This window comes from Piliocolobus tephrosceles, chromosome 11 (assembly GCF_002776525.5).
Source record: "Piliocolobus tephrosceles isolate RC106 chromosome 11, ASM277652v3, whole genome shotgun sequence".
Classification (NCBI taxonomy): domain Eukaryota; kingdom Metazoa; phylum Chordata; class Mammalia; order Primates; family Cercopithecidae; genus Piliocolobus; species Piliocolobus tephrosceles.
This window is the reverse complement of record NC_045444.1, coordinates 42,160,356-42,181,739: the sequence shown is the minus strand read 5'-3', so window position 1 is coordinate 42,181,739 and position 21,384 is coordinate 42,160,356. Positions and strand designations below refer to the sequence as shown.

The 21,384-nt window shown below is 41.1% G+C and overlaps 1 protein-coding gene across 5 annotated transcripts in view; it reads right to left on the bottom strand.

Moving 5' to 3' along the window:
- GPD2 (glycerol-3-phosphate dehydrogenase 2) overlaps positions 1-21,384 on the bottom strand; it is a 148,813-nt gene that overhangs the window by 115,259 nt on the left and 12,170 nt on the right. The window lies entirely within an intron of this gene.

Sequence of the window (21,384 nt, the reverse complement as noted above, 5' to 3'; positions counted from 1 at the left end):
TTAAAAATAAACAAAAGCGATCCATGCTCTTCCAATCACCTACACTGAGAAATCCAGATGTACAATGCATTTCAAACATTAAATAAAAACCCCAAGATGTAACCTAGAGGTAGCCCTTTAATCAACTCAGCCCTTTACCTAAGCCTTTTGTGGTCCAAAGGTAGCAAATGCTCCTTATACTTCATCTGTGCAGCCACCCGTTCCTGTAGCTGTGCATGCAAAACCCACTCCTTCAACTATTTTGAGTCGTGTCACACTGTCACACCCATGGAAGGCACAACTCAGAGGGCCAGGCCTCACACTCGCATATGAATCCAGTGACTTATTGAAGAAAAGTGCATGAGTCTTACAAAATAAGCATATAGAACCTCATCAGAGAAGGTCCTAGCAATGGGTCTGTAATCATGGACAGCTTGACAGCAAGTCCATAGTAAAAGAGAAGAAGGAGTGAGCTCAAAACCATCTTCTCTCCCAGCAGCACCGTTTTAACTATAAAAGTCAAGATCTCTTGGTGGCTTGAACTAGATGTGTTATAGCAAGCAAACCTTTTATTATTCCAATTAATGTGATAACAAATATTTTGTACAGTCCCCTTGAAGGAGGTATCTCATAGTTCAGACACACCAAACATATGTTGATAAAGTGCTTATTCCGACAAATAACAATCAAAGCACACCATGTACTACCCTTTCCCCAAGGTTTACTTTACTGTGGGGATCATGACTAGCACTCTGCCTGTAAATGCATTCCCCCAGCCAAGCAGAGAAGGACTTACACACTACACACATATATCTTACCCATGTGATTCCTACAGAAACACACAGAGAGCCCTCGAGTGTACTTTTTGAAAGCTGTCAGACCTAAATGAACAAAATAGTCAAACAGAAGAGGCACATAGCCTGTTCTCTGGAAATAGAGAGGAGGTCTAGTCTGTAAACTGAAAGTGAATTATCCTTTTTTGTTGTTGCTTTTAAAAAGGATTTAGGCCAAGACTGGACAGGAAATTGACCCAAGGGTTCTTCACAAAAGACAATCCCTATGGAAAGAAGTGAATGTATTAAGTCCTAAGAAAACAAAAGACACTTTTATCCTTCCATCACCTTCTTTAGCCTTTCCTCTATTATATCAAAAGCAAAAACACACAAACACAACAATAACAACTTATAGTTGTAGGGAATATATACACTGAACAGAATAGCAAATGACAAACAAAAGGGCTTTTCCGAAGTCACTGAGAAAACCATTATCCTGATAACGCAAGATAAATCAAAGAACCAAGTAAAGGTCAACAGAAATGTGTGAAACATAATTCTCAGGTTCTAAATACACAAAATTTTGGACTGTGGCGGAAGAAGCTAAAGCAACACACTCACACATTGCTGGGAAGGCATCCAGACTCTAGCTCTGTCCCTGACTTCCACACCCTATCAAAAAGCCGGTCTGCTTCCAAGAAGGGCAGGTTCTTTCACTTCCAATCCATTTATTTCCCCCAGGCAATTACTGCCAGAAGGGCCCACCCCAAGAGAAAGTAAACAATTTGAACAGAGGAAGAGTATTTCCACAAAGAAGAATGAGGAAAAAAAAAAAAAAATCAGGAAACAAAGAGAAAGTGAAAGAAAATAAACACTATATTTATACCAATTCACAGAGTTTAAAGCTAGAAAATTATTTGTCTCCCTGGGTCACCTTTATGTTAGTTATATCATTTTAGAAGCAAACCCACAGCTATGGATGACTGAGAAAGAGGCTGGCCCAGGACCACTTCTCAGCCTCAAAGGAGGGCAAGAGCCTGGAAGCTTGACAGGAGAAGCTGGCTAAGAGACAGGTTCAGCTGGTTTCAGGGGCAGAGTTCAAAAAATGCAAGTAAAAGGTACAAAAGAAGGAGAAAATAAGGTCAATAACTATTTAAAGTGAGCCAGTTAAAAGTCGCTGTTAATAAAAAATTTATCTCAAACATTATTACATGGGGATTTCTGATGTGCGATGCGGGGGGGTTAAGTTTAATATATAATGTCATAACTGTTAATCGAGCATTTATTTCACAAAGTCCCCTAAAACAAAAAAGGATTGAAAGGGAGGGAGCCTTAGAGGAACACAAGGATATATGTTTGCACTCTAGTAGTGATGTATTATTTAAGACCCAATTTTTTACAAAATATATGCCATTTCCAAGGCAACTGCCATATAATATGCTTTCTAACATGTCTAAAATGCACACTGGAAATATAGTCACAAATTTGACCCTTTTTCTTTATTTCATGGGGCTCACTATAGAATTACAAGAAATCAGTGAAGCTCATTATATGCATTAAATGCAAATAATCACAGCTTAATCCATAATAGAATACTTTCTATTATGTTTGCTTTCCATACAATTGCTATAAAAGTCATAAAGAACTATAGTTAATGCATCCAAGTGAATTTGTGTTCCATTTTAAATTCATTTTAAAATCAGTTAATATATATTCTATATAGCTATAGATATATTCACAGATTTGTGTTTAAAGTTGTACAATCCCTTGGTCGGGCACGGTGGCTCACGTCTGTAATCCCAGCACTTTGGGAGGCCGAGGCGGGCGGGTCAGGAGGTCAGGAGTTTGAGACCATCCTGGCTAACATGGTGAAACCCCATCTCTACTAAAACTACAAAAAATTAGCCGGGTGTGGCGGCGTGCGCCTGTAGTCCCAGATACTCGGGAGGCTGAGGCAGGAGAATGGCGCGAACCTGGGAGGCGGAGCTTGCAGTGAGCCGAGATTGCGCCACCGCACTCCAGCCTGAGCGACAGAGCCAGAGCCAGACTCCATCTCAAAAAAAAAAAAAAAAAGAAAAGAAAAAAAAAGTTGTACAATCCCATCTTTAATATTCCATTAAAATATATTTCTGCCTTCTTTGCCTACCATATGCATAATTGAGGGTAACCCTGGGAGCCCCAAAATAAAATGTCCCTCCCAAGTGAAAACTTGAAGCATTCCTTCACAAAAATGCCAATCCCTTATAAAAACACAAGTCAGGTTAAAGAACTGAGTAGATAACATGCCTAGTATGGAATTAAACAAACTTGCATTTATATATCAACTAACAAGAAATGGTTTACTTAGCATGAAAAAGAGATAGCACAACAGGGGAAAAAAACTTTAAATCTGCCTTGAGGAGGCAGGAATGTTATCAATGAAACACACTCACTGATAACATTCAAAAGAAGTTCATTAGTCAAACAGACCATACTAGTCCTGTGCTTCTTTCAGTCTTTCTGCCCCTTTACTAACCCTTTATTGGGTTAAGATAATGGTTGACATTCCTTTGGCAGCATAAACGCTCTTTTACATTTTACATGCTGTTATAGAATCTACTTCAGTAATCAAAACAAGAAAAAGGCCTGGAGTGGTGGGTGGCTAACATCTATAATCCCAGACTTTGAGAAACCCAGGCAGGAGGATCCCTTGAGGCCAGGAGTTCAAGACCAGCCTGGGAAGTGAGACCCTGCCTCTACAAAAAAATATTTTTAATTAGCTGGGCATGATGGCGCATGCCTGTAGTACCAGTTACGCAGGAGACTGAAGTGGGAGGATTGTTTGAACCCAGGAATTCAAGGTTGCAGTGAGCTGTGAGGGCACCACTGCACTCCAGCACAGGTAATAGAATGAGGGAGGGAGGGAGGGAGGGAGGGAGGGAAGGAAGGAAGGAAGGAAGGAAGGAAGGAAGGAAGGAAGGAAGGAAGGAAGGAAAGGAGGTAGGGAGGGAGGGAGGGAGGCCTTTACCTTGCTAGAAAATAAGCTGCAAATCAAAGAGTTTTAAATGTCTGTCTTAAGATTAAAACATATCAAGCCTTCCCTCAAAATTTATTAAAACTAACAAAGCTTTACAGAGTAACGACAATCACGGCTGTTGAATACATACTGTAAAATGTTTTGCAAGAAAACAATGTCCAGGCCAGGCATGGTGGCTCATGCCTATAATCCCAGCACTTTGGGAGGCCAGGGTGAGTGGGTCACCTGAGGTCAGGAGTTCGAGATCAGCCTGACCATCATAGTGAAACCCAGCCTCTACTAAAAATACACAATTAGCTGGGCATGGTACATGCCTGTAATTCCAGCTAGTTGCGAGGCTGAGGCAGGAGAATCACTTGAACCCAGGAGGTAGAGGTTGCAGTGAGTCGAGATCACGCCACTATACTCTAGCCTAGGCAACAAGAGCAAAACTCCATCTCAAAAAAAAAAAAAAAAAGAAAAGAAAAGAAAGAAGAGAAAGTTCACTTCACCATATAAATTAGTGTGCTTTAAAAAGTCCTTAGATGTTATAAAATACTGCCGAAGCATTGTGAATCAAATGAAATGGTTTTATATATATAAGGGCAATAATGAACTTTAACTCTGTTCAGAAGAAATACGCCATAAAACAATTTCAATTAAATAACATGCTCAGAGAAAAGGGTGCTTCAGATAATTAAGTTTCCATTTACCTGGATCTTAATCAGACATCTGTTTTGTTGTTTTTAAATAGCGTACATTTATGTGAAATATACCACTATGAATTAGGAAAGACTATCTACTAAATTAGGCATTTTTCTTTGAAGACAAAAAAAAAAAAAACTTAAGAAACTTCAAGATTATCGTTCTAAAATCTCTTCTCTTTAAAATAGCACAGATGTAGAAGATATTACATCTGAAGAGAACTAGGCTTCCAATGTAATAAGCACAAACATAACTGAAAAGCTTTCAAAACTGAAAATCTGACTTTAATTTTCTTAGTATTTGTTCATTATTTTTATCACTCAAGAAGAAAACGGCAGGGCACGGTGGCTCACGCCTGTAATCCCAGCACTTTGGGAAGCCATGGCGGGTAGATCACTTGAAGCCAGGAGTTCAAGACCGGCCTGGTCAACATGGTGAAACCCCGTCTCTACTAAAAATACAAAACTTAGCCAGGCATTGTGACAGGTGCCTGTAGTCCCAGCTACTTAGGAGGCTGAGGCAGGAGAATCACTTGAACCCAGGTGGAGGTTGCAGTGAGCCAAGATTGTGCCACTGCATACCAGCCTGGGCAACAGAGCAAGACTCAGTCTCAAAAAAAAAAAAAAGAAAATGTACCAATTCTTTCAAAAGTTCCTGTTGCAATTGCATTATATGCCATTAGAAATGTATTTGGGGAAATATCTGCTGAAGATGGCTTAAGAAATCCTGAGCTTATTTTTTTAATTATGACTGAGTTTTTAATAATAATTAGTTATAGTACAATAACTTCAGTTAATTTACTTGCACATTGTAAAAGAAAGTTCTCAATTTGAATACAGCTCTATTACAAACATCACTCCACATATATGTAAGGTATTAGTGGTGACTGAGAGTCGTAAGAGATCAAGAAGTGCGCTGGGGTGGTGAGACCAGTCACTCTGTTTCCTTGACAGTGAGAAGATCTCTAGGAAACAAACCTGACTACTTTTTCCATCCTGTAGTCTTTTTTCTCCTATAACCTGTTGAAATTTACATATAAAACTTACTCCTCGTACATCTAATAATCCACAAGTATAAATGGAACTACAACAGAGAGCCAAAGCACAGATACAATGCATATATGAAAAAGGAAACCTGACATGTACTGTAGTCAAAATAATCACGTATTAGAATATGTAGCTTACTGATTACACTTCCTAAAAATATCTGACTCATAAGGAAATAAGAATCAGATGAGAGAAACAGATTGAAGTAATTCATACTGCTAACAAAATTCCCATTTAAAGTATGTGAAAACAATGTATTTCCTAAATGCTCCATCCCCACATCAAAAAAAGTGAAGAAAATATACTATGTTTTCCTCCACCGACGCAAAAATAATAACAAAAGTTGTATTTCTATCTCAGTCATTTTGTCTAAAATGGTCTTGGTCATAAGATCTTACTCTCCCCAGTTGAATGACGCATCCTTTCCAAACTAAAGAAAAAGATATTTCTTTTCTTTTTAAAAGGGCTGGTACATACCCTCATGAAAAACATTCAAGTACTATAGTCTAGTCATTGTGCGTAAGATGCTGGGTTTCAACATTACACAGCTAATACCACAGAGATGACAGGTCTAAAATTTATATAGCATAAATAGAGAAAATAAAGGGTTCTACTCAATTTTCCTTTTAAAGCTGTCATTGATCTTTTTTTTTTTTAAAAAAAGAACTCTATATTCTTTCCCAAAAATATATAATTCTCTACATTGTATTCCTAAAACTCTAAATTAAAAAAGAATATCACCAGGGGGTATTCTGGAAGTAAAGACTCCCTTGTAATTCTGTCTCTTCCACTAACTTCCTCTGTGATTTCAGGCAAATCACTTGAACTTGCTGATCTTCACTCCAACAATGTATGAGTTAGCCTTCAAAATGTCCAAAGCTATCTTAACTTTAAAAGTTGATTACTTTATGGTTTTTCTTCATTCAATAGATGCAGAGGGGAAAACAACCCTCATGCATTAAATGTGGCATTCTCTTAATGTCCTATTTATTTAGCACTGCCAGATAATTAAAATTTGCGTTCATGATTTTATTCAATAATTATTTACTGATCATCCATCATGTGTCAAGCACTGAGCAAACAACTGAGAACACACACAAAAAAATCCCTGCATTCCAAGAGTTTACATCTGAGTGGAGTATACAGTTAAAAAAAAAAAAAAAATCCTGTATTCTTTTGGATTAAAATACTATATTTCAAAAATGTAAGTCACACTTTGGCTTCTTAAATAAAGAATATTAACCATGAATTCAATTATTGATGACTCACAGCCATCCATATGTACACGCTATGATAAGGTGATGGCTCAGGAATAGTAGGAGTGCCAACACTATTAACTCCTTTACTTTGTGGTCCCAAGCCCCAGTCTGTTCCTGTATGAATTCTTCCTCTCTCAGCTTTATAAAATTTTCCTGTTTCTTCCAAACTATCAGGCTGATGATAATCTTCCCTGTTTATCTTTGAGATCACTTCTTTTTTTATTATTATTATACTTTAAGTTCTAGGCTACATGTACACAATGTGCAGGTTTGTTGCATATGTATACATGTGCCATGTTGGTGTGCTGCACCCATTAACTTGTCATTGTTACCACTGTGGTTAGAAAAATGAGAGCCAAGTTAGTTAACTGTGTTTCAAATACAAGTAAATAGCTCTAAGCAAGGCTAAAGGAGCTACTTACTAGAATTTTAACACTTGGTTTTCAATGTTCTAGCTCTAACTTTTCAGGGACCTTTTTACTCCCTTCTTTTATGTGTTTCAGGTTAGTGGAGCCTACCATAAAACATCTGGATTTTGCTATACCCACGGTGAATGAAACTAACTACCCAATGGGTAGTTTTTCTGTGCTCTCCTGGATTTAAAGAAATGTTTGCAGATAAATGGACCAAAAAAACCCATCTGCTGCATCTAAAAAACGAAAATTCCTTGAGAACTGGCTTACTAAAAACATGCCATTAGCAAAGGAAAGATTAAAATTGTAATGTCTTAGAATATAACCAAAGCAAGAGTTCCATCAAATACTCAGGAAAGTATCCCTGAAGGACCTACCCAAGTGGAGAAGACAGGAGGAGGAGCATTTGTTCAGGTAACATACATTCATTCAACTGGGATTGACTGAATGCCTGGCAGATCCCCAGCACTGTTCCAGGGCCTGGGAATTCCTCCTCTCTCATGGATTGGAAGAGACAAAAATAAACATGTAAACAAATATAAAAATTAAATATTTTGAAAGTGAAAATTACTAGGAAAAAATAAAGATGAAATAATAGGTTAGAGGATAACTGGCGTAGGCTGGATGTGGTGGCTTATGCCTGTAATCCCAACACTTGGGGAGGCCAAGGTGGGAGGATTGCTTGAGGTCAGGAGTTTGAGACTAGCCTGAGTAACACAGTGAGACTCTGTCCCTACAAAAAATACAAAAAATGAGCCGGGCATGGTAACAAGTCCCAGCTACTCAGGAGGCTGAGGCAGGAGGATTGCTTGAGCACAGGAGTTGGAGGCTACAGTGAGCCATGATCACACCAATCTGGGTGACAAAGTGAGACACTGTCTCATAAACAAACAAAAAGAAAAAGTTAGTGGAGGATTTTAATCAGTACAATGATAAAATGAAATTTATATTTCAGAAAGAAAGGAAGAAATGCCCTAGCTGCAGTATAGAGGATGTCTTTTAGGGTAATAAGAGTAAAAGTAGAGCCTGGAAGGTCAAGGCTACAGTAAGCCGAGATCTCACCACTGCACTCCACCCTGGGCAACACAGTGAGAGCATCTCTCAAAAAAAAAAAAAAAAAAAAAAAGCGAGCGAGAGAGAGAGTGATCATCTATTGCTTGCCTTCAGGAACACAGCTACTCCTACAGGCACAGCCAGGGACCTGCCAGTCACAGGGTGCTGTCCTTGGCATATTCAAATGACACCAATGACCCCCAGGAGACAGAGAGAGAGACAGAGAGTTGTTTTTTCATTAGGATACCATTAGCCATGTTCATAATGAGTAGATGCAAGTACAGAAAAAAGGACACAACGGGAGGGGGGGAAAGAGTTAACAAATTAAATGAGAAAACAAGCAAAAATGCCAACTGCAATCAAAAACAAGATTCTATAATAGGGCAACAAATACTTTTGGGATAAACTTGAATGTTAATATGTATTGAACTTACATACTTGAAAGACTGTTCATCTCATTCAGTCTAACAGGCTAGTAACAACGAACAGACATTGTCAACTAAGAGAGCCTCTTAAACGGCAACAGCAGAAATCTTTTTTATATTTCTATTTCTCCTTGGGCTGGGGTTGTTTGCAGGTGACTTTTCTCACCCCACAACTCATTATAATTTGAACTGATTCTGGACCCGTATTAGAAAAGAACCCTATGTCACATCTCAAAAGGCTAAGGCACCCAGAACATTTCCCACCAATCACAGGCCAGGAAGTTGAGAGCTGTGTAAAGCTTACTGACCCAGCTGAGTATAGATTTAATAGGCAAGAGAGACTGCATATGATTAATTACACTTATTTATATTTATGGGTTTGAATCTTGAGGATGCCTGGCCTATCCCCATTTTATTTCATAATTTTCCCCCTATTGGAGCCTGAAGAGGAAAAGTCAATTGCCTGAGTGTTGGCATCACACTAGAAACTAAAGGGCCATTCATTTCAATTCCAGCTCAAGGAACACTCTGGCTGAGCAGATGCAATTCACCAGACCCCAGTGGGCTAGGAACGCACTGTTGTCAGTCAAATCACATAGCTGATGGAATTCAGCAGAGTACATTAGCAATTTATACTCAATATCCTCTCTTCAACCATAAATTTTGAAATAATTTCGAGAAAATGTCTGAGATAAAATTGGGATAATATTAAGTAAAACTTAAACTTAATCCAAAAAATTTCGGCCATAGTTTGAGCCTCTGTTCCTACCATGAAGCAGTCAGGAGGCAAGTGACTAAGTGGCATTTCTAATAGGATTCCTGTCAAAACGCCAGGTTCCAGTATCAATCCAATGACCTTCAGACCTGACCTCACCTAGTGCACTTGAGCCTACTCCTTCCGTTATTCGTCTAGCAGCTACCAGCAACATGGTGTGCTTTTCAGATAATACTCTGTGGCAGCCAAGTGCTCTGCAGAGATCACAGAATGGGCACTCAGCAATGTCAGTCTACCCTACGATAGTCTCAGCCTGAACAAACTTCCCTGGACTTCAGGGTCCTCACATAAAAGATTGAGATCGTGTATATATTCCCTTTTTATTTTATTTATTTATTTATTTATTCTGAGAAGGAGTCTTGCTCTCTCACCAGGCTGGAGTGCAGTGGCACGATCTCGGCTCACTGCAACCTCTGACTCCCTGGTTCAAGCGATTCTCCTGCATCAGCCTCCCGAACAGCTGGGATTACAGGCATGCGCCACCATGCCCAGCTAATTTTTGTATTTTTAGTAGTTTCTAGTAGGTTTCACCATGTTGGCCAGGATGGTCTCAATCTCCTGACCTCGTGATCTGCCCACCTCGGCCTCTTAAAGTGCTGCGATTATAGGCATGAGCCACCGTACCTGGCCTATATTCCCTTTTACATGGCACTGCTGGACCCATAACCCTGGCCTTTGGCACTCCAAGGCGTTCTGCCATTTTTCCCCTCTAAACTGGACAGTAGGGGTAAGTCACTTACCATGCCAAATGACTGCTATCAACATCCCCTTAACCCACTCTGACTTGAAAAAGCAACACTTTCATACTGAAAAGAATCATAATAAAGAAAAGTCTAAAAATAAGTGGACACCCTTAAATAAATTAGACATTCTAGAATTTCTTTACCTTGTAGGAATTAATCCTTTCTGGGTTAATTACACTGGATAAAGATGGGGTAATGGACAAGTAGAAAATTAATTATGAAGAGAACAAAAGTAAATAAAACGGTGTCTCTGTATGTGTATACACATACATATATATATTTCTGTTTTAAAGTATATGTGCATACACACACCATATACACTCACAAGTGAAGGCTAGAAGAATATACTCAAAAATGTTAAAAATCTCATCTTTGAATGGTAGTATTATGAATCATTTTTATTTTCTTCCTTGTGTGCATTATTTTCTAGATTTCTAAAATAAGAATGAATTATTCTTGAAGTTAGAAAAAAAAAAATGTGTGTGTGCACGCATATAATAGAAAGAGACCTGAAAAAAAGAATTCCAAAGAGCACCATGCAGATGGATAGCTGACATTTGACCAAATCCCATATCATCTGACCATTACTTGAGTGATTTTCCCGTTATACAACTTTTCTCATCTTTAATGAACTACAGTAAAAGACCCACATAAAAAAAGAAAAAGAATAGTTTGCCTTTACAATGTATTAGGAATCTTTGAGTAAAAACTGGAAAATGTCACAGAATTATCTACCTCATTCTGAAAAAATCTCTACCCTAACTAAAATGAATTTGCCTTGGCAAGGGACACAATAACCATTTAAGCTTGAGTTAAGCTGCACCTAAACTTGCCCTACATTTTTAGTTATTGCACATTACAGCCTCTCAGGGATTTATAGTTTTAATGCAACACTGGAAATCCCAACAACAAATCAAACCAGAAACTGCAAAGCTGATCGACCTTCCTGGAATTTGGTGTTTCCCAAATTTCAACTCCGTAACTACAGAATCTCTTTAGTTAACACACCCAGGGGGCCCCTCCATTGTGCCAGGCCCTAAAGGAGGTCCACAGATGCACAGAGAAGAGACAGACCATCCTAAACTGGGGGTCAACATTCCCTCTCTCTCCCCACCCTGTGATAATTTAGTACTTGCCTGCAGGAACACAGCTACTCCTATAGGCACAGCCAGGGACCTGTCAGTCATAGGGTGCTGTCCTTGGCATATTCAAATGACACCAACCACACCCAGGAGAACATTCAGTACAGGAGGCGGCCAGTGTAGGAGACAGAAGACACAGACAGCCCTGGGTGAATTCTAACTTAGCCACTTACTGGTTATGTGACTGTGAGCTTTAGTTTCCTCATTTATAAAATCTCACCTTTGTCACAAGTTATACTGAGAATTTGAGGTCATGTAAATGAAGCATAAAAACACATCTGCTATCCAACAACTCCCACTGCTAATACATAACATTACAATAAGCTTTGGCCTTTTCACACATTGTCCACATTTGCACGTAGAATCGGGATACAGAAGACTATTGTTATAAGACAGAGCAAAAGCAACCAATTTCCATCGGGCCACAACCCTGCTTTGGCCTAACCAGCACTTCGTTCTGAACAACCAGGTACACTTAACACTCACAGGTTAGGAAAATAAATTCCATTGTTTCCCTGAAAAGATACAAGCAGGCAGCCTCTTCTGACATATCTCTAGCATCTTTCCCTCAAATAAACATTCACTCAAATAGAATGGACACTCTTATTTCAGAGTGCTCTATCAAAAATAAATCCGTATCAAGCCCGATATCTAATGCAGATCTATTTCCGGGTCACAGGTTACCTGTTACAGAGGTCAGAAGGAGGCAAGAGGATTTTCACTTCAGGTCAGGCTCTAATCACGTGGAGTCCAACGTTTATACCTCTATCTCTAGTAGTCTGTCAGTTGGCAGATTAAAAATATTCCCTGTAAGAAGCCTGAGCAAAGGTTTGTGACCTGAGTTAACCCAAGTCATTGGGACAACTTTGACCCATATGAGTAGTTTCTGGTCCTCTACTTAGAATAGTACTTCTTGGTATTTATTTGTAGTTCAGAGAAGGTGGGGAGTTGCTTTCTGGCTCTATCACAAACTCTGGACACCATCTAAGTACCTTAGGAAAACATACTAATAAAAACACAAAATGCCATGGAAACAGACTAGGAGTCAGTTTTTTTTTTTTGTTTTTTGTTTTTTTTAAAGAAATCAAGCTATTTCTCAAGAATGTGTCCCTTCTAAAATGATACCCTAATCTCAAAATAAAAAAGCATACACTGCATCTTTGGTTAACCTTACAATGAGAACCGGGGAACGAGGGTTAGTGACCCCATCTCAAGTGCCAAAATGGGCCTTGCTTGGTCACTCATGCAGAGCATGCTAACCACAGAGCATGCTAACCACTGTGTTGCTCAAACCACCTTTACCCATGCTACACTATCTCCTTATTGCTCAGACTCTCCCACAACCCCCAACCCACCTTCACCCTCCCCTTTCCAGCATTCCCTATCCATCTACACTAAAGAGTGACTCACTCCTGCCCCCTCATTTCACATTTGCCCTTCCCACTCTTACCTGATTCATTCTGCTGCCATCTGATTTACATTATCTTAATTCTTTGGAATACAGAATTAATTAGTTCATGTAGGATCAAGAAGACCAACTTTTTTTTTTTTTTTTTTTTTTGAGACAGAGTCTCACTCTGTTGCCCAGGCTGGAGTGCAGTGGCATGATCTCTGCAACCTCCACCTTCCAAGTTCAAGCAATTCTCCCACCTGGGCCTCCCAAGAAGCTGGGATTACAGTCATGCGCCACCACACGCAACTAATTTTTGTATTTTTGTAGAGACAAGGTTTTGCCATGTTGGCCAGATTGGTCTCAAACTCCTGACCTCAGGTGATCCGCCCACCTCAACCTCCCAAAGTGCTAGGGTTATAGATGTGAGCCACCGTGCACGGCCCAAGAAGACCAACATTTGAAGAGACCTAAAGGACTAGATTTTTAACCAATATTCTAGAAGGCTCCATACTCCAATCCTACAATTTTAAGTGGGCACTAGAAAATGCCCAATTAAACAACAGAAAATCACATTTGTTTGCATTTCTTTGGTGTACCACTGAAAACATTAATGATTACAATTCACCAAAAAACAATGGCAATGGCGAGCAAAATCACTGGATAAATCCAGCAGTAAAAGTCATTCAGCAGAAGGAAAAGAACACAGGATGAAGTCTGTTTCCCATCCTAAATAACTACATGGACATCAGTTTTTTTCTGCACTCACCTACTACTTCATCAGAAAATTTTCCTGCACTTTAAAAAAAAAATAAATGAAAAAAGAAAAAAAGACATATAAAATATAATTTAGATTTAACCAAACAAAGGCAATATGGAAATTCAAATACTCAGTGAGTTTTAATTTACTCAACAAACATTTGTGGGGCACCTACTGTATTAGACCATGGGCAAACAAAGATGAATCACTTACTGGTTTCTGCCTTTAAGAAACTAATAGCTTAGAGAGGAGCATTCTAACACAAACACAAATGATACAAATAAGAATAAGAGGCTAAGGAAGTAGTAACCCCTGAAGGAAAGAGAAGGCAGGAAGCATCAGGGGAAGTTTCTATGGAAGGCACTATATAACTTTAACGGTGAAGGTTTACGTATCCAGAGTGACTATGAGCAAAGACATAATGGTATGCGAGAATGTATCATTTTCAAGAACAAGAGGGTGTGGTCTGACTAGGGCAAAGGGTGGAATTAGTAATCATAAGTAAGGAGGTGATGAAACTCAATGGAGCAAGGCAGAAAAATCACTGGAAATCTCATATACGAGTCAAAGGAATTTGAACTTTGTCATTAGACAAAGGATTGTCCACAAAGGCTTTGAAAGCATATGTTTTGGCTACATACTGTGTTATAAGGTCTCTGCAAGTCAATTTACATGTGTTACATTCATCTTCACAACACTCCTAGTAGGATTAGATAGAACCATGGTTGAACTTAAAAGACCATTCCCTCATTCCTACTTTTCCGGAGCAGTCTTGAGAGATAAACTAAAAGAATGTGAATCTGGGAGTAAGGAAATCAGAAGACTGGATTCAGGGCAGTCAGGAGACTCGACGCAACTCCTGAGAGTCCATACTAAGACAACGACAATCATAACAGAGGGGACAGCACAAAGTCCAAATCCATTTTGGAGGGACAGTTGCTAAGATGACTGCTCCCGGGGAGCAGCAGTCCCTAGTTTTTCAAACAGAAGACCCCTTTCTCTCCCCCAAGGGTTACACCACCATCCTGGCTGAGAAGAGGCTCTAAGAGCACCTCATGCTATTAGCCACCAAAATGCAGCTGGTCGCCAAGGAGGCCTTTATACTCCAACTGGCCACTACGTCTTCAGGAGATGACCTGAGCTACAGACACTCTAAGAAGGCTTTTGCTCACCCCTGGCCACTACACAACAAGAGCTGCCACATGGTCCCTACCCAATTTCCCCCAAGACATCACCTGGACTAACCCTAGCATGCTCCACAGTGCTCTTTTCTTCAGTCATCACCAGAAGACCAATCTGCCCCATCTCTCATCTTCCCTATCCCCAGCAAACTCCATTATAGTCTCTTCTCTGAGTGTTCCTTTCACCAAACTAAACCTTGAAAACACAAAGAAAGTAAGATTTAACCTGAATTTCGGAGGCTGAGCCCTAATAACACTGTTTTCCCAGTATCCTATAAAGAGAAGCTTGGTTATATTCTCACTTTTTTTCTTTTTTTTTCCCCATAGAGACAAGGTCTCACTATGTTGCCCTGGCTGGTCTAGAACTCCTGGCCTCAAGTAATCCTCCCATTTGGCCTACCAAAGCACTGAGATTACAGGCCTGAGACACTACACATGGCCCTATATTCTCATACTTAAGTCTAGTTTCAGCCAGTACAAACAAGGATGGCTATGGCAGTTGCTAACCTATCAAAATACCTCTCAACCGGTTGACAACTAGCTATGATCAAGAGATTAAAGAGTTAATATCTAGCTTCACAAAAGGCCCCCAGAATCCTGCTCCTGATGGAAGACCTACAACAGCAGGTTACCATTTCGTATGAGTTGTTAAATACTTTGAGTAACAACTCTGTTCCTATCCCCAAGATCCCCTAACCTAGAGGTGGATTAAGTGTCTCTCCAGCTCACCTTCTAATTTTTCTTCAATCCTCTTTCAAAAGTCTTACCTGTCTGAAGTTTATGCCATTAGACTTTACCACCCATTATCCCTTCTCACTGTCATCTACCCATCTACTGCTATTTCCCCTCATTTGCTGATGACCTTCACACCTATTTCCCTTTCCAAACTCATCCGTCTTCATCAGTGCAGTTTTCTTTTTTTTGTTTTTTGCTTTTGAGACAGTCTCGCTTTGTCGCCAAGGCGGCAGAGAAGTGGAGCGATCTCAGCTCACTGCAACCTCCACCTCCTGGGTTCAAGCGATTCTCCTGCCTCAGCATCCCAAGTAGCTGGGATTACAGGCGCCCACCACCATACCCAGCCAATTTTTGTATTTTTAGTAGAGACAGAGTTTCGCCATGATAGCCAGGCTGGTCTCAAACTCCTGACCTCAGGTGATCCACCTGCCTCAGCCTCCCAAAGTGCTGGGATTACAGGCCTGGCCATCATTGCTGTTTTCTACAACTACATGAAGGCTCCAATTCCTCAACCACCTCACCTCTGATGACCTTTGCTTTAACCCTACCTCATTATCATAACCTCTGAATTGGGCATCCTCACTATATCAACTCGGCAGACTCTAGCCTCAAGCACCCCACACTGTAAACACCACCTTCTCTTTCTTCAGTTTGTCTATTGTAATCTGGAATTTCCATTCCACCATCTTGGCATTATCTGGCCCTTCAGTCCACTGACCCTATTTGCTTCACTATCAGTCACTTCTCCTGCTGCCTAGCACAGAATAAATTAGGTCCATCATTGTATTTTTCTCCCTTCCAAGCACCCTTAACTCCCTTGCTTCTCTCTTCATGCTTCATTCTAACTCAGCAAATCCCCAAACCGGTTAAACCCAACTATCTGCCTGTTTCACATCTCCACCCAAACAGCTAAAGAAACCGCCTGGGAAAAAACATGTAACCACAACTGGTCTCAATTTAAATTCATAGCTGCAAATCAGTAATGTGCAATCCACACTGACCCACAATCATATTACATTTCCCCAGGATGTTTCAAATAGCCATTTCCAATCTCTTTTCCCAAACCTGTTTCACCCCTCCACACCCCAAAATCATCACACTTCACTGGGAAAGTAGACGCAACTAGGTAAAAATTCCATCTTCCCACCACCCAAATGATGACTTACCCACATCTGTACTCATTCTCTCTGCAGTCCTTCTTTTTACTAATAAAATGTGCCTGTTTCAAGTAAAGACCAACCATTCTACTTGTACACTAGATCCCCTTCCTTCATGGCTCTTCAAAAATTTTACTCATACAATTACCTATCATTCTCTCCTACCTTCATCAGCTCTTCTTCTCTACTTAATCATTTTGTCAGCATAGAAATTCACTGTATTATCCTCTAGTTCTAATAAACCCTCTCTTGACCAATATCCTCTTCCAAGAACTGTTTCACTTCTCTGCTTTCCTTCATAACAAAACTTCTTGAAAGAGTTGTCTATAAGCACTGTCTCCACTTCCACAATTCAATCCAATAAACTTTATCCCAGCCTCTCTTCTTAAACTGTATGTCAAATTGTCAAAATCACAAATTACCTCATTTCACCAAATGTAATCTCTATAATTAACATAGTAGAACCATCTCTTTTTTAATATGTTTTGAATTCAGCCTCAGAGACACCATGCTCTTCTGCTTTCCTTCCTATCCCACTGGCAACTCCTCCTTCTCTTCTATGTAACAGTTGCTCAGTGGCCTGCTTCTCTCTATATACATTCTCTGTAGATAACTCCATCCAGTATCAAATATAACCTATATGCAAATAATTCCTAAGTCTGTATTCTCAGCCAAACTTCTCTCAGAATCTCCAAACCCCATTCACCCAATGGTCTGACATCTCCAAAGGAATAGCTAATAATCACTTCAAACTTAGCCAAAGCAGAACACTTTCTATCTTCCATCAAGTCTGCCTCTCTCCCAGCCCTTCCCTGCTCAGTAACTGGGTCAGCTGCTCAACTAAAAAATGCAAGCCTGTTTTATTCTTTTTCCTTTCCTCCAAATAATCTAGCAGTCAAGTTCGCCCAACTAACTCTATCTCAAAAATATATCCTAAATCTATCCACTTTTTTCTATCCTTTTTCTCTTTGAGACAGAGTCTCTCTGTCACCCAGGTTGGAGTGCAGTGGCACGATCTCGGCTCACTGCAACCTCCACCTCCCAGGTTCAAGTGACTCTCTTCCCTCAACCTCCCTAGTAGCTGGGATTACATGCATGTGCTACCATGCCCAGCTAATTTTTTTTTTATATATATATTTAGTAGAGATGGAGTTTCGCCATGCTGGCCAGGTTGGTCTCAAACTCCTGGCCTCAAGTGATACACTCGCCTCAGCCTCCGAAAGTGCTGGGATTACAGGCATAAGCCACCGCGCCCAGCCCACTTCCTTCTATCTTTAATACAATGGTTGTCCACTCAATAATAAGTTCTCAGTTGGGCAACTAAAATGGACCAACCCCCACTTCCCATATTCTGTCTACTAGTAGCTGCCAGCATAGTCTTTGACAGCATGTATTCTCAATGGGAGCAGTATCACTCACAGTTGCTTCTTGGCAAGTGAAAAAATACTGCATATTACAATTGTTTGTGGCCCTCCAAACCTCAACTCTACCCAACAAAATCTTCTTAGCATTTACACAATACTCCCTTGTTGGGGAGAAGTTAAGTTTTTAATTAATTAATTTTAATTTAACTTTTCTTGGAAATGTACAATTAAAAAAAGACTATTTTACGGTAAAACCACACAATTTCTCTTGCCTCTATATAATCCTCTAATTGTTTCTAGCACCCCAGAATGAAATCTAAACATCTCAACTTGGATTATAAAGACATATAGGGTCCAGCCCTTGCTATTTTTTAAAGCTTCTCTTAAAACACTGCAGTAGTTTAAATAATGACACCCACAACATATCTCATCCTAATCCCTGGGAACTGTGAATGCTAGGCCCAAAAAAAAATTTTTTTTCACAAATGTGATTAAATTAAGGACCGACGGAAAGGTTATTCTGAATTACCAGGGGGAGTCCTAAATGTAATCACTTTTACATCCTTGTAAGAGGAAGAGAGAGAGTGATTTGATACAGATGAGAATGCAATGAGGAGACCACAGAAGTAGAGACAGGAACCATGCAGCCACAGCCAAGGAATGCCAGAAGCCACCAGAACATGAAGGAGTTAAGGACCAGATTCTCTCCTCAGAAAGCAGCACATCCTGCTAACTCCTTGATTTTGGCAAAATGAAACTGACTTCAGATTTCTGGCCTCCTGAATCAGGAGCGAATAAATTTCTGTTGTTTTAAGCCACCAAGTTTGTGGTCATTTTGTGTGTGGAATTTGTGGGTTCTTAATCTCGCTGACTTCAAGAATGAAGCACGGACCCTCGCAGTGAGTGTTACAGTTCTTGAAGATAGTAGTCTGGAGTTTATTCCTTCAGATGTTCAGATGTGCCTGCAGTTTCTTCCTTCTGGTGGGTTCGTGGTCTCGCTGATTTCAGCAGTGAAGCTGCTGACCTTCACAGTGAGTGTTACAGCATACACCCAAACAGTCATCAGCAACAAGATTTATTGTAAAGAATAAAGCAAACGTCCCTTTCATTGCCACTGGCTGGCTCCCACAGCCTCCTTTTATTCCCTTATCTGACCCCACCCACATCCTGTTGATTGGTCCATTTTACAGAGAGCTGATTGGTCCATTTTACAGAGAGCTGATTGGTCCATTTTGACAGAGTCCTGCTTGGTGCACTTACAATTCCTGAGCTGGACATAGAGTGCTGATTGGTGCGTTTACAATCCTTGAGCTAGACACAGAATGCCAGACAGAAAAGTTCTCCAAATCCCCACTAGGTTAGCTAGATAGAGACTACTGATTGGTGTATTTACAAACCTTGAGGTAGACACAGAGTACTGATTGGTGTAATTACAAACCCTGAGCTAGACACAAAGTGCTAATTGGTGTGTTTATAATCCTTGAGCTAGACACAGAGTGCTAGACAGAAAAGTTCTCCAAGTCCTCACTAGGTTAGCTAGATACACAGTACTGATTGGTGTATTCACAAATCTTGAGCTAGACAGGGTGCTGATTGGTGTATTTACAATCCCTTAGCTAGACATAAAGGTTCTCCAAGTCCCCACTAGAACCAGGAGCCCAGCTGGCTTCACCTAGTGGATCCTGTACCAGGGAGGCAGGCGGGGCTGCCCGCCAGTCCCACCTTATGCAGGCAGTCCTCAGCCCTTGGGCAGTCGATGCGACCGACGTGGATGGGACCTAGCGCCCCAGCCCAGGGGGCGGCACTCGCGTGGGGAGGGTCCGGCTGCGCAGGAGCCTATGGAAGGGGCAGGGGCGGGGAGGCGTGGACATGGCGGGCTGCGGGTCTGGAGCCCTGCCCCGCAGGGAGGCAGCTGAGGTCCTGCGAGAATTCGAGTGCAGTGCCCGTGGGCCAGCACTTCTGGGGTACCCGGGGCACTCTCTGAAGCTACTGGCCCGGGTGCTAAGCCCCTCACTGCCAGGGGCTGGCGGCGCCTGCCAGCCGCTCCCAGTGCAGGGCCCACGGAGCCCACACCTACCCGGAAGTCGCGCTGGCCCGCGAGCACCTTGCACAGCCTGGGTTCCCGCCCGAGCCTCTGCCTGCGCCTCTCCCTCCACACCTCCCCCAAGCACAGGGAGCCGGCTCCAGCCTCGGCCAGCTCAGAGAGGGGCTCCCACAGTGCAGCAGCAGGCTGAAGGGCTCCTCAAGCGCGGCCAGAGTGGGGCCCAGGCCGAGGAGGCACTGAGAGCGAGAGAGGGCCGCCAGCACGTTGTCACCTCTCAATTTGTTACAGCAGCCACAGGACACCAATACAAACACTTCTCACTCTTACCCATTTATGACACTTCTGATGTCTGGCAAATCAGGATGACTATTAGTGTTTTGGGGCCAGCTGCCTCTACCTGGAATCCTCTGCTCAACTTTGCATGGCAAGCTCCTTCCGGTCATTCACGACTCAGCTTACATGTTAAGTCCTCAAAGGCCTTTCCAAATGATTCAAATCCAAAGTATTCATACAACTCTTACCTTCTCATATCTCTCCTTTATATAAGCATTATTTCTTTGTCCCCCACTAAAATGTAATTCTACAAGAGCAGAAACTGTTTTGTATACCACTATAATCTTATTTGTAGAAAAATTCCCGACATAGGCCGGGCACAGTGGCTCACACCTGTAATCCCAGCACTGTGGGAGGCCAAGGCAGGTGGATCACGAGGTCAGGAGCTCAAGACCAGCCTGGCCAATGGCCAAGATGGTGAAACCCCATCTCTACTAAAAATACAAAACAATTAGCCGGGCATGGTGGCGGGTGCTTGTAATCCCAGGTACTCGGGAGGTTGAGGCAGAGAATTGCTTGTCCCTGGGAGGAAGAGGTTGCAGTGAGCCGAGATGGTGCCACTGCACTCCAGCCTGGGCAACAGAGCAAGACTCAAAAAAAAAAAAAAAAAAAGGAAAAATTACTGACATATATTAGGTGACTGATAGACCTAACGAACAAATGCATGGATGATGTAGGCAGTGAGAGAAAAGATGATGGCATCTGTCAATAAGGAAAGGAATAGCATATGAAAGAAGGAAGAGATTATGGGTCCTGACTCAACTATGGGACATGCAAGTGGAAATGCCTGAGTTTAGCGAATAACTGTGCCTAAGAATGTTGATTTGAGATTGAATGAAATCAGGGATATTGACGAACTTGGTGGAAAAAGCATCAACAGAGAAAAGAGAGTGAACTAAAGACAGACCCTGGGAATTCCAATATCAAGGCTCAAGGCAAAGAACCTGCAAAGAGATCCATAAGGAGTAATCCAAGAGAAGATGTCACAATAGCCTAGTGAAAACTCAGTTTCACAGAAAAGAGAATGAGCAGAATCATGGCAATTTTAAGTAATAAAATCTCATTGATTTGTCAGTCAAGAGGACACTCATATCGTAACAAGAGCAGATTTG